Below are 14,208 nucleotides of genomic sequence, written 5' to 3'. Positions count from 1 at the left end.
CAAATCTATCATTGGTGGAGTTCAGAATGCTCTTTGATTGTAGGTAAACTATACATCCCAGCAACTAAAACTCCCAAATGTAAAGGTCTATTTTCCCCAAACTCCACCAGTGTTCAAATTTGGGCATATTGAGTATTTGTGCCAAGTTTGGTCCAGATCCATCATTGTTTGAGTCCACTGTGCTCTCTGGATGTAGGTGAACTACAACTCCATACCTCAAGTTCAATACCCACCAAAGCCTTCCAGTATTTTCTGTTGCTCATGGGAGTTCTGTATGCCAAGTTTGGTTCAATTCCATCATTGGTGGAGTTAAGAATGCTCTTTGATTGTAGGTGAACTATAAATCCCAGCAACTACAACCTCCAAATGATAAAATCAATTCCCAACCCCACCAGTAATCAAATGTAGGCTTATCAGGTATTTGTGCCAAATTTAATCCAGTGAATGAAAATACATTCTGCCTATAAGATATTTACATTACAATTCTTATCAGTAGTAAAATTACAGTTATGAAGTAGCAATGAAAAAAAATTTATGGTTGGGGGTCACCACAACATGAGGAACTGTATTAAAGGGTCACGGCATCAGGAAGGTTGAGAAACACTGCTGTAGTATTTGTGCATTCCATTTGCCGGAAAGACAAAAGACACACACACTTTTCTCAGGTCTATTCCATTTATTACAAAAATAAGGGACAGTAAGTGTCATCGTACATACAAAATGCTTGGACTACATACCATTGTTTTCTCAGTCAAGGAAAACCAAAAAAAGACCCATTGGAAACGGATCCCAATTTTACCAACAGAAAATATAAGACTTGAGGCCTCTGAGATTATTTGGCATGTAAGACCAGTTTCATGATTTAAGGCATCAGGGGTTAAAGGATGTCCAATCCTCTCCTGTCACCAAGCAGAGGGAGATGTAGTGTTCAGTACCATTTTTCAAAAAGGAAAGCACCAGAGAAAATTCCACCTGAAGAGCTAGAGACAAACTATGAGAGACAAAGGCTATAAACTGGTGACAAACTAAGCAATGTTTCTGCCACATTGAAACAAATGGTAGCATGGATATGGAGCAAATAACACACCTTTACGGCAAAGAGATCACTACGTCTTCTAGTAAGAAAGGTACAAAAGTCTCAAAAATTACCCTAAAGTGAGGACAAAAAACATGGTTCGCCAACCTACTTTCATAGCCTAGTACATATCGGTTGGCATATTAGCTTTTGGATTTTAAAAAAAGACAGAGAAGGAAAATAGATCCCACACAATAAACATGAGCACATCAATACCACAAGGATGGAAAAGGATACAAGCGACATGATTATGGAGAGGTATATAGAGAGGTAAAAAGAGGCTGTTTTCCAACACAATCTTCAAGACTTTCCACTGCATCTCTAGCATCCAGCCCTGCATCCATTTGCAACTCAGTCGTATACACTAGTGTCGTCGTTCCGATTCGTTTAAAGCACTGATCCGTTTTTGGAAGCCTTGGGTAACCGCTGCAAGGAAGAAGGGAGAAATTAGAAAGTTCAGAAATTCAGATGGACTTATTTAAAAAAAGAAAAAGAAACCCAGTCCCAGATCCCCTCATCGCACGCAATTCTGTTGTCACTTCTCCATTTGGATTTATGGACTGGACGGGTGTGCTCCATAGTAAATCTCAATGGCTTACACTCATTGGTGGATTGCCTGAACTATGCAATGTGGGTGAGTTCCTTTTTTTTGGACTACAACTCCCAGAACACCCCATTAGGAAGTAAGTTCTGAAAAACGAAAGGAATTAAAAAAGAAACAGGAGGCTTCCAGATATGAAGTCAGGCTACTGCCTCAATCCTATGTAGTACTGATTTTGATGTGTTGTTAAAGGCTTTCATGGCCGAAATCCCTGGGTTGCTGTGAGTTTTCCAGGCTGTGTGGCCATGTTCCAGAATCATTCTTTCCTAATGTTTCACCCACATCTATGGCAGACATCCTAGGATATAGGATGCCTGCCACAGATGTGGGCAAAATGTCAGGAAAGAATGCTTCTTGAACATGGCCACACAGCCTGGAAAACTCACAGCAACCCAGTATTGATTTCATTTATTTACTACACCTTTTCCACACCAAAGATGGGAAACGCGGGGCCGAAAGAGAATGGCTTGTCTACAGATGTCAAGGGAGTTCATGGTAGAGGTAAGAATTCTTTTTTATCATATGAGAAGCAACTTGAGAAACTGCAAGTCACTTCTGGTATGAGAGAATTGGCCATCTGCAGAGACGTTGCCCAGGGGATGCCCGGATGTGTTACCATCCTGTAGGAGGCTTCCCTCATGTCCCCACATGGGAAGCTGGAGCTGATAGATGGGAGCTCACCCTGCCTCACAGATTCGAACCGCCAACCTTCAGGTCACCAGGTCAGTCGGCACAAGGGTTTAACCCATTGTACCACCGCAGCTCCTTATAGAGGTAAGATGTAAACCTGAGAGTCAAATCAAATCAAATCATTTATTTCATTGACCAGCACAGAAAATAGTCACATTTTCATAGAAACTTGGTATGTTTGGTACATTAAAAATTAAGACCTGAGAGTCTTAATTCAACCTGCTTTCAGTAATGCCACACAGTTTTAAACCCATAATCCTGTAGTCAAAGTATAGTCCTGTTCCCCCTTCCCAAAAAAACACATCCTCTTGGGAAAATTTAGAAGAAGACAAGAAAGTCTAATTCCAGAAGAGTCTCGCCTCACACCATTCTTCCACAAGATACCTGTTTGATTTGGATGCTGCCCTGCAGTTTATGTAGGAGGGTGGTTCATCCAAGCCTCTCTACCTCGAGGCCTCGCAAATCCCCAAAACAAAACACAAGCAAACAACTCGGCGCAGAAGAGCCTACGTTGCAAGTTCACGGGAGGCCGAGCGAAATTAAGGAAAAGCAACTTCAAATACGCCCCAGGGCAGGCGGGATTTTATTAGATACAAACTCGGCCCGGCAACAGGCATGCTGTTCTTCCACTTTCTTTGAGAAAGTGCCAGTTCGGCTAGGCTGGGCACTCCGGGCGGACTGAAAAAACAGGGCAAAGGCAGGGCAAGGAAGGAAAGACAAATCCAACTCCAGAGATACTGGCAAAGGAATCAGGCCAGACCAAATAGCTGATAAAAGAGTATAATTATGCCTGCGTGTCCCCCAGAAATGTTGTCTTACTTGAAAAAGAGGTGCCATGTTTACATACACACTTACACAGATTGAAGCACTTCCTTTTCCTATTTTCTTTCAAGGATGTCATTTTTTTCAAGAGTATTTATGATGTCTCTACTTTTTTCCCATGAGCTTAAAATAGGATATATGACTCTTTCCCTTGGAAGAAAGTGATTGAACCAAGTTGACTTTCGAGGTAATATATCCACCTTGTTTGGGCCAGAAGAGCACCAGCAATCTGTATAGGTATGGAGATGCCTCCAGTTCCAAAATGCCTACCCAAGTGAACTTTCCAATACTCTTTAAGGGCTGCTTCATATCAACTGTGCTATGGCCATTGTGCCTAGGTTTAAATTATTACACTTTTATTCTGGCTTTCCAAACAAATAGCACTCAAGGTGGGTCACAAACATTACTAAAAACAAAATAAACACCCAAACTCTTTAGACCAGTAATCACATGGCGAAAGAATGGCAGGGCCATCAAGGGGGCTCACCTGGGTCCAAATTTCTTTCACATCTGTTTTTCTAACAGGAAAATGTATTTCCCTTGGATGCGCCACTAAAGCCATGTCAAAATTACAGAAATATAAAAAAACTCGGTTGCTTCAAATGCTCCAAAGGGATTACAACCAGTGTTTTGATCCAAGCCCACTGAGCCATTTTATAACTCGAGGGGAAGATTGCATCTTACAGAGTTCCAGCAATAAGTCAATTCATCCTTGCTCTGTTTATGCAGCTGTGTTGGAAAGACTGCTGAACGCTTCAGGTAAGAACACAGGAAGATGCCAGAATATGTGGGACTGTCTCCTCCAGAGGCAATATTCAGAGCTCCAGAATTCAGGATGCTGCTCCATCAGTAGATCAGCCAATACAAGGGCTAAGACGGAAGGGTAACATAAAGCCCTCACCTACTTGAAGATCCCTTTCAATGACATAACATCATCAGGGATGTCATGAAGATAGGAGACCTCATAGAATCATAGAATCATAGAATCAAAGAGTTGGAAGAGACCTCATGGGCCATCCAGTCCAACCCCCTGCCAAGAAGCAGGAACATTGCACTCAAATCACCCCTGACAGATGGCCATCCAGCCCCTGTTTAAAAGCTTCCAAAGAAGGAGCCTCCACCACACTCCGGGGCAGAGAGTTCCACTGCTGAACGGCTCTCACAGTCAGGAAGTTCTTCCTCATGTTCAGATGGAATCTCCTCTCTTGTAGTTTGAAGCCATTGTTCCGCGTCCTAGTCTCCAGGGAAGCAGAAAACAAGCTTGCTCCCTCCTCCCTGTGGCTTCCTCTCACATATTTATACATGGCTATCATATCTCCTCTCAGCCTTCTCTTCTTCAGACTAAACATTCCCAGCTCGTTAAGCCGCTCCTCATAGGGCTTGTTCTCCAAACCCTTGATCATTTTAGTCGCCCTCCTCTGGACACATTCCAGCTTGTCAATATCTCTCTTGAATTGTGGTGCCCAGAATTGGACACAATATTCCAGGTGTGGTCTAACCAAAGTGGAATAGAGGGGTAGCATTACTTCCCTAGATCTAGACACTATGCTCCTATTGATGCAGGCCAAAATCCCATTGGCTTTCTTTGCCGCCACATCACATTGTTGGCTCATGTTTAACTTGTTGTCCGCGAGGACTCCAAGATCTTTTTCACATGTACTGCTCCCAAGCCAGGCATCCCCCATTCTGTATCTTTGCATTTTGCTTTTTCTGCCTAAGTGGAGTATCTTGCATTTGTCATTGTTAAACTTCATTTTGTTAGTTTTGGCCCATCTCTCTAATCTGTCAAGATCGTTTTGAATCCTGCTCCTGTCCTCTGGAGTATTGGCTATCCCTCCCAATTTGGTGTCTGCAAACTTGATGATCCTGCCTTCTAACCCTTCATTTAAGTCATTAAAGATGTTGAACAGGACCGGGCCCAGGACGGAACCCTGCGGCACTCCGCTCGTCACTTCTTTCCAGGATGAAGAGGAAGCATTGGTGAGCACCCTCTGGGTTCGTCCATTTAACCAATTACAGATCCACCTCACCGTAGTTTTGCCTAGCCCACACTGGACTAGTTTCCTTGCCAGAAGGTCATGGGGGACCTTGTCAAAGGCCTTACTGAAATCCAGGTACGCTACATCCACGCCATTCCCCGCATCTACCCAGCTTGTAACTCTATCGAAAAAAGAGATCAGATTAGTCTGGCATGACTTGTTTTTGATAAATCCATGTTGACCTTTAGCGATGACCGCATTTGTTTCTAAGTGTTTGCAGACCACTTCCTTAACAATCTTTTCCAGCATCTTGCCTGGTATTGACGTGAGGCTGACCGGACAGTAGTTGTTTGGGTCATCCTTTTTTCCCTTCTTGAAGATTGGGACCACATTGGCCCTCCTCCAATCTGCTGGAACTTCTCCCGTTCTCCAAGAACTCTCAAAGATGGTTGCCAATGGTTCCGAAATGACTTCCGCTAGTTCCTTCAATACTCTTGGGTGTAGTTGATCTGGCCCTGGGGACTTGAACTCATTTAGAGCAGCCAGGTATTCCTGGACAACTTGTTTCCCAATTTGGGGTTTGATGTCCTCTAATCCCTCATCCACTCCATCTTGCTGAGGTTGAAGATGACTTTCTTTTTGTGAGAAGACCGAGGCAAAGAAGGTATTAAGTAGTTCTGCCTTAAGTAGTATTAAGTAGTTCTGCCTTAAGTAGCATTAAGTAGTTCTGTAAAGTTCGACTTTTTACTGTAAAAGAAAGACATATCTAGACTATGTGACTTAGATTTGTCACCTGACTCTGACTGGTGGCTGCTCTCACATGTCGCAGAAGTCTTAGGGGAGACCCCAAAGTCCTTGGGACCTTCTGTCTGCAAAGCATGTCCTTGGCCAAGCATCTGTGTCTCCTCTGTATGCCAGTATTTAGGTCCCACATTCCACTTTATCAAAGATTATTCTATTTTCTAACACATTATGTCATCTAATAAGGTGTACAAAGAAGAACAGGCTCAGTTTGATGTATTGTTGAAGGATTTCATTTCCGGAATAACTGGATTGTTGTAGGTTTTTCGGGCTCACAACCTCTTACGATGCCTGCCATAAGATGCAGGCGAAACATCAGGAGAGAATGCTTCTAAAACATGGCCATGCAGCCCGAAAAACCTACAACAATCCAGGCTCAGTTTGCTTCTTTAGGGAGAGTATTGTCTTGGATTCACTGTAGGATCTATTTCTCTCTCTCTCTCTCTCTCTGCACTCTGTGGTATCTGCTCGAGCCTCATATGGCACTGTATTTCACATGAGTCAACTCTCTTCCTGTCCGGCTTTCACAACCATCCACAGAAAGCAGAAACGCTGGGGCATGGGTGATGCTGACTTTGGTATGGAATGATATTTAATAATTTGGAGGCCTACACAAAAAAATGCAACCTCTAGACAAAATCCACAGGGGTTTATCACAGCTTCTTTCGCGTTTCTCTCAAATTGGTGTTTGGAAACTAGAGGCCGTCTAGTACTCAAGAGTGGAGTTGTGGTTTGCAAACCAGGAAAGCACTGCATGAAAGAAAACGTGGTACTGATTTGCAGCCTTCGAAGGTTTCCCCACCCCGGGATCAGCCAGTCCAAACCACACAGAAAACCCGAGGCCTGGTGTCCATTCAGCAAGGGGACTATTCTGGCACCCAGCAGAAAGATTGTGGGGATTCTTGGTATTTATTTCCTGTGCTGCTTCTGATGAGTCACGAGTGCTAAACCCAAGTCTTGCGGAGCAGCAGGACACAGCTGGGTGGGATTGTCAGCATCAATTCCTTGTTTAGACTGAGAAGGACCAGAGCTCCATGGTTAACCATGTGCTTTGCACACAGACAATCCCAGATTCATTTTGAGGCATTGTTCTGCTCTCAGAAATAAAAGAAAGGATCAGGTGATGGGAAAGGCCTCCAGCTATGACCCCCAAAAGCCACTACAAGACAGAATAATATGGCTACCTAAGACCATTTATTTGCTGCCCGAGGCAAAAAAACAAGCTGGTACCTGCTCCCAATCCACACATTGGCTGGCAGATCAATCTTTTTTCAACAGTGCCCATGGGATGGCATCTTCCATAATACTGGAAAGCAATTGACTACAGTGGGCCCTTGATATTGACTGGGGTTTGGTTCCAGGATCCTCTGTGAGTACCACAATCCACAAGTGTTCCAATCCCATTATATACAATGGCAGAGTAACAGCACTTTAGATATTGCAATGGGAGGACCGCAATATACCCATCTTCGCAACAATCACTCTCAGGATGCTAGTCTGTGTGCATTACATTTATACCCCTCACGTACACCTTTTCCATCAAGGGCTTCAAGGAGACATACATGGTTCCTTTTTACTCACACAACAACCCTGTGAGATAGGTGAGGTTTAAGGATCATCACTGGTCCAAGGTCAGTGGGGACCCAGCCAACATGTCAGGTATTATCCCTTCTGCACACTACACAAAGGGGAGGCGGTGGGGCTGGCATAGTAAGCAGAAGATAAAGCCTTCATTCTTCAAAAGGACAACAGACAAAACTGGCAAAAGAACAACATGATAGGGGTTCGCTGGCATGATCAAGTCACCACGTGCCAAATGTTGACATGTATCTCATATATCAGCAAATTGAGGGCAAATTCCAAAAAAAACAAAAAAACAAAAAAAAACAAAAAAAAACACACAAGTCATGAGATGGTGCCTGGTTTGGCCTTGCTCAGAATGCACACTTTGTGTTGGTTATTACCTCCTGGATTAAGAGCTTAATACAAAAGGAAACTCCAAATCCTCTTTAAGCGCAATATGAAACAGTTACTGTACTTTTTCAAATTGCACAGCATCTTTTCTCCCCAGCAATGCAAGGAATGGAAGAATACGTCTGCTTGTAGACCACATTTGCATACCAGAAATCAGTTTAGAAAAAAGGGACACATCAGAATGTTTTTGGAGTCCTCACATTGTCTGATGTCAGATATGCAGCTGGTAGCCTCCAAACTAGAAATGTTTGCCATCTTTGTTCTCTGGTAGATACCAGTCTCTAGTGTGTAATGCTGAGATCCTTTGACAAACATTACTCCTCCCCATTCCCTTTCTTATAGAGCTTTGCATTGCATCCATCTTGGATGGATTAGTGCAATGCACTCTATGTGGGCTGCCTATGAAGACGGCTCAGAAATCGCAACTAATGCAAAGAGCGGTGGCCAGATTACTAACAGGAGTTGAATACAGGGCGCATTCCACCCCCATGTTAAAACAACTCCATTGGCTGCCTGTGTATTTCTGGGCTCAGTTTAAAGTGCAGGTCATTACTTATAAAGCCCTACATGGTTCAGGTCCAGACTATCTGCGCGACTGCGTCTCCCCCTATGAACCTTCCCGGGCCCTGAGGTCTGCCGGGGAGGCCCTGCTCACGATCCCACTGCCGTCACAAGCACAGTTGGTGGGGACGAGAGAAAGGGGCTTCTCGGTGATGGCTCCCCAGTTCTGGAACGCCATCCTCAAGGAGATTAAACTAGCTCTAAGTCTGATGACCGTAAGAAATCAAAACTTGACTATGAAAGCAGGCTTTAGAGAATAGCTAACTGCAACTAAAGTGATGAGGTTTTAAACACACGTTAGTTATTCTATTGCCTCTACCAATAAGAGGTGGTGTGGAAATGATTTTAGCATATTGTAAGTCTCAATTTTTACATCTTTCCATACTTAATATTGATGTCTCTTGTAATTATAATTAACATGCTTATGGTATTTTTACTCTTTTTATGTTGTTTGTTTGGTTCTTTTTAATTTGATTTGATGTTTTGATTTATTTTCTTTGATCTGGTTGTTTAGTATTATTTATATTGAATCATATTTGTTGTAAGCCACCCCGAGTCCCCCTGGGGAGAGGGGTGGGATATAAACAAAGCTTATTGTTGTTGCTGTTGTTGTTGTAATTTTACAGTTTAGACCAGAGGTCCAAAAACTTTTTAAACAGAGGGCCAGGTCATAGTCCCTCAAACTATTGGAGGGCCAGATTATAATTTGAAAAAAAATATGAATGAATTCCTATGCACAGTGCACGTATCTTATTTGTAGTGCAAAAAAACAACAACTTTAGAACAATACAATAATTAAAATGAAGAACAATTTTAACAAATATAAACTTATTAGTATTTCATTGGGAAGTGTGAGCCAGCTTTTGGCTGATGAGATAGGATAGTTGTTGTTGTTGTTGTTGTGTGTTTTCAAGTCTTTTCAGACTTAGGTTGACCCTGAGCGAGGGCCGGGTAAACGACCTTGGAGGGCCGTATTCGGCCCCCGGGCCATAGTTTGAGGACCCATAGTTTGAGGAGAAGCTTGCATCCATAAAGTTCACAACATTGCCTTGGTCAAAATATTCTCCCTCACATTGTTTTTGAGAGAATGCATCAACAATCTGACATTTGTCCTTAGTTTAGGCTCAGCTTAGCTTCTGCCCTACAGATGCCGATGATTTAGTACATCATCATAAACCAGCTTGGAGCCAAAGAACATCTGGAAACCTATGAGCTCCTTAACTCTAACTTACTTCCCCAGAAGAAAAGCAAAAACTAATGAGCTAAGGAGGGAATTCCCACCCTACAGCAACCAGCCATGGCTTCATTACGGAAGATCCTTGCCATATGACTATAATTTGTAAGCTTTAGCAGCTGTGAAATGCCTGGAGGAACTTCCCCTTTCAACAAGGAGCAGGGGGAAAAGTCCAATGATTGTTAGATCTGTATAAACCACAAAGCCCCTGCATTTGTCCCGGTTGCCAGCTTGGCCAAACAGAAAAGCTCAAGCAAGGAAGCCAACTCGAATGAGGCCCGGCCCAGCACATTCGCCGCAGACACAACAAGGCTGCTGGGCTGCCCGCCAAGGTGGTGGAGCAAGGGGGTCCCACCCCAAAAGGGCTACAGTACTGCTAGAGCGTCACATTCCAGCCGCCGAAGAAGCCACCAGCCGGACGGGTCCTTCCCCGGATGACTTCTCTCATCACATCACTTTGGCACCAGACCATGATGAAAGTCGGGTTGCGACAATCCCGCTGCACATATTTCTCCTCTCCATTATCGCAGGGAGTGGGTTGTTTTTCAGGCCTCTGTGAAAATGTGCTTGCCACGAGCATGACTAATGGGTTTTTTTAAGCATAATAAGCCACAAGTTGTTATCAGATGCGGGAAAGTTGCATAAAAGTAACTTCGCATCCCCCAGACTTAAAAAGAATACTCTTCTATCACTATAAAGGAACAAAGTGGAATAAGTTAACTCAACTACTGACAATTCGAAATTATATCTCCAAGCTGTTTCCAGATATCGCTTAAATTAAAGGTAAGGAACCTATAGCCTTCAGCTGTGCACAGAAGCCCCGTCACCTCCAGACAACATGGTCAATGATGATGGGATATGTAGTCAGATCTAGAAGGTCACAAACTACAGCTCCTGTCCTATCTGAAAGTCAATCCAAATTTGCGAGGGGTGGAAATTAGATTGATTTTTGACATTTTTCTTAAGGATAGGGCAGGGAGGAGAAACTGATTTCTGTAGCCAGATGGGGAGAAGAGTGCAAAAGCCCTGAGCCTTATTCTTTGAATAAAGGCAGGGGAGCTCAAATATACAGCAAGACCAAACTGAATGCCCTCATCGCTCCAGGAAAAAAACACCTGAAGCTCTGCATGCTGCAGACTTTGCCGGAAATGAATAAACCAGAAAAGGTAAGGCAATGAGATTGGATGGGATGAAAGAAAGGATGGTGTGGATGAGAAATGAGGTTTTCCATGTAGTCGCTTTCCTTCTGTCTCAAGCTGAAGACAAGGAAAAAACAGGAGAGGAGTAACATCACAGATGGCATGTCTCCGCTTCAGTCTTTTAATATAGGCCTTTAGCATAAACAGCAATTCAATACATATTTAACACAGTTGTTAATTCCCCCTTTCTAATCTAAATGCAATTGAATTAGACTGTCTAGCTTATTAAGGATTACCTTAAGACATTAACCCTTGGTCCACTAATTTTCCTCTCTTTGCCCTTATACTGAGTCAAATTAGTGATCTATTCAGTTTAGTATTTCCTATGCAAACTGTTAGCAGTTTACGATAAGAATGGCACAGTTTGGTTATTTTACACTCTGGACTAAACAATCTTAAATGGGTCCAGATATATTAAATGTTACATATTCAGTCGTTCTTAAAACAGGGGGCATGGGAAATGTTGGCACCTTCCAGATCATTGCTTTGGTAAAACATTGACATCGGCTGGCATTCTCTTAGTAAGAAAAATGTGTCTCAGTTGCAGTATACATGCAGGGAGAAATATTCACCAAGACGTATCTTGCTGAATGTAGTAGAAGCAGAGTGGCACAGAGGGCAACACTGTGCACTGTGGTTACAAACTGTGCATCGATTATTGGAGGTCAGCATCACAATCAATTTGGTCCCTGTCTCTGGGATCTCAAGGAGCAATGATCAGAAACAATATCATCACAATTAAGTAAAGATCAGTTTCACTAACATATAAACTAGCATATATATTTGCTGTTGCCCAGGTGTTGTTGGGACTGCTGCCCACTTCTTTCTCTCTTCTCCAGCTCTAAGAGGGCCTACCTCACAATGTCTCCCTGGCAACATGGCTCTCTTTGTGGTTCTTTCTTTCTTTCTTTCCTTCCTCCCTTCCCCTCATACACGTCACCTTTCTTTCCCAGTGACATCACGGGTTGCCACTTCACCTAGCAACAGCCTTTATGATACATACAGGCAAATATACACACTCTGATTTTTATACAGAGAGAGAGATGAAAATGAAAAATGTGTGCATGGGGTTTCATTTTGATGATTATGATGGGGATCTTAATGAATTCAGCAACATCATCATTTTTAACTGATTTTACAAACATACCATTTTTTTGCATTTTAATTTTAAAACCTTTAAAAACCGAAATCAAGAAAACCAACCTCAAAATAAAAGGATGCTGGGAAAAACTGAGGCGCAGGAGCAAGTGAGAGCCTTATAGGATCAGACCATCTAAGCCAGCACCTGTTTCACAAACAAATTACACTATACAAAGGACTAGCTCACATTGAATTGAACTCATGGGTTAAAATACAAAGTGTTCCAGGACATGAGACAGCACCTATGTCTGGATACATTTGGGAGCCCACACCTCTATTTAGGTCTTGTCCATCTGCGCGCGCACACGTCATAATTAAACCGCATTCAAAAGTTCCTTTTTTTGGACAGCAACTCCTAGAATCCCCCAGTTGGCAATGGCGACACTGCTTTCATTACCAGAATACACCCCAATGGCACAATACACACACACTTACAGCACTAACCAGACCTCCTCTGTTCCACCTGTCTAATCAATGAATAAATGTTTTGCATCTTTGAACACTGCTGCCATTCAGCGCTTGCTGCTCTGTCAGGTTTTTATGCTTTATCTAGGAAAATATTCAGATCAGATGCCTCTTCGTCACAGCTATCTGACTCCGTCTTGCCCCATTGAGTACATGCAATTAGGAGAGGTATATTAAAAATGCTGTTAGCAATGCAGGAATGCTCAGTTAAGTTTTATTCCCAATCTTCCAATCTTATTTGATAACCAATTGTTTCTGTGGTGATTGCACTACGTCAGGGGCAACAACAGAGAAGCCTCTATAACCAGAAAACAGAGTGCCTCCTGACAACGAGGCATCAACGGGCCCAAAGGAGGTGGTTGTTGAAAAAGCCTTCCTTGGATCTCACTGTAATGGATAACTATCATCCAATATTCCGTTTTGGGGATGGAGGACTCTTGTGAAACCCCTTGAATGTTGCTCTATGAGGTTCCCCAAAGCTCTGTTCTTTCCCCATCTATGTGAAATCGCTGGGAGAAGTCATCCAGCATCTGTTGACTTTCAAACTTTTTGAGAATGTGGGTAATAGTTGTGTAGTCCTAGAGCCAACACGACTTGGAAAAGAGGATTCTTTATGCCGGCAAACTGGCCATCTAAGGAAGTTAACAAGGCCTGGGTTGAATCCGTTCATATATTTTTTTCCAAACACCAACTGCTAGGTCATTTAGACCCATGACACCATCAATGATGTCTTAAACAGAATTTCAACTAAGCAGTGGCTACTTCATGGCTGCAATTCTAAGTGGATGTGTTTCATTTTCCATGGCAGGAAATGCTCAAGCCTTACAAAAATATGTATTTTTAAAATGTAACTTTATGCATTAAAAGGAAGCAAGTTTCTGTTTCTTGAGGTAGCATTCCATGCTGTAAAAATAAAGCAAAGGCAGAGCTTTCAAACGGCTTTGAAATGAGACATGTTTGTGAAGACCTAACAGCAGCCATGGTGTCTGGTTCTACCTCTGGAGAAGATAGAGAGAACATCTCCAGTAGAAGGTGTTGATTGTCGTGAAAGAGCAAGAAATTGCTCTTAGTTTTTTAGCTGGCAGGATGGTAGTATGCCACATCTGTTACCTAACTATGCTACTCTTAATCTTAACTGCTGCGCTTTAGACAGCAAGATCTCTTGAGATATCGGCCCATGCATGCGTCCCATCATCTGTTCTGTGCCAAACAAATTCACTAAATTTGCTTCTCTCAACATCAGAAAGCAGTCTACCGAAGATGAGAGTCTTTGTAACAATGGAAAAGGGTCATAATTATGTTTAATGCAAACAGGGCAAGTCAATGTTCAAATAGAGTTAACACAACTGCCTCCTTATGGCTGGAATGTTGGCATTTCACACATGGTCCATAGGTCCAAAGTACACAGAAACATAGGAAGCTGCTTTCTACCAAGCCAAAATAACTCGGAGTTACAGAAACAAGATTCCTTCCAACCTAGAAATCCTTGGAATTAGTCTTCAGCGATCTCTCCTCCAAGTAGTAACTGGGCCTTGCTTAGCTTCTGAAATCTGACAACATTGTGTTGAAGACAGTATGATGTAAGCAGAATATAAATCATTTTACTCAGATGATGCCTTCTGGCAGATCAAAGCCATTGTCTTAAAATCAGCAGGAACAGAAATAAA

The 14,208-nt window shown here is 42.7% G+C and overlaps 1 protein-coding gene across 1 annotated transcript in view; it reads right to left on the bottom strand.

Annotated features, from left to right (window-relative positions):
* Positions 1-656: 656 nt before the first annotated feature.
* The window catches only part of LOC132781596 (septin-2), a 71,892-nt gene continuing 58,340 nt past the window's right edge, over positions 657-14,208 (bottom strand). Inside the window, exon 13 of the mRNA XM_060785886.2 lies at positions 657-1,501. The gene's annotated coding sequence lies outside the window, so the exon portion shown is untranslated. The remainder of the gene's footprint in view (positions 1,502-14,208) is intronic.

The sequence above is a fragment of the Anolis sagrei genome, chromosome X (assembly GCF_037176765.1).
Source record: "Anolis sagrei isolate rAnoSag1 chromosome X, rAnoSag1.mat, whole genome shotgun sequence".
NCBI classification, from domain to species: Eukaryota; Metazoa; Chordata; class Lepidosauria; order Squamata; family Dactyloidae; genus Anolis; species Anolis sagrei.
Note: the sequence above shows the minus strand (reverse complement) of the source record. Positions and strands in the feature narration are given on the sequence as shown.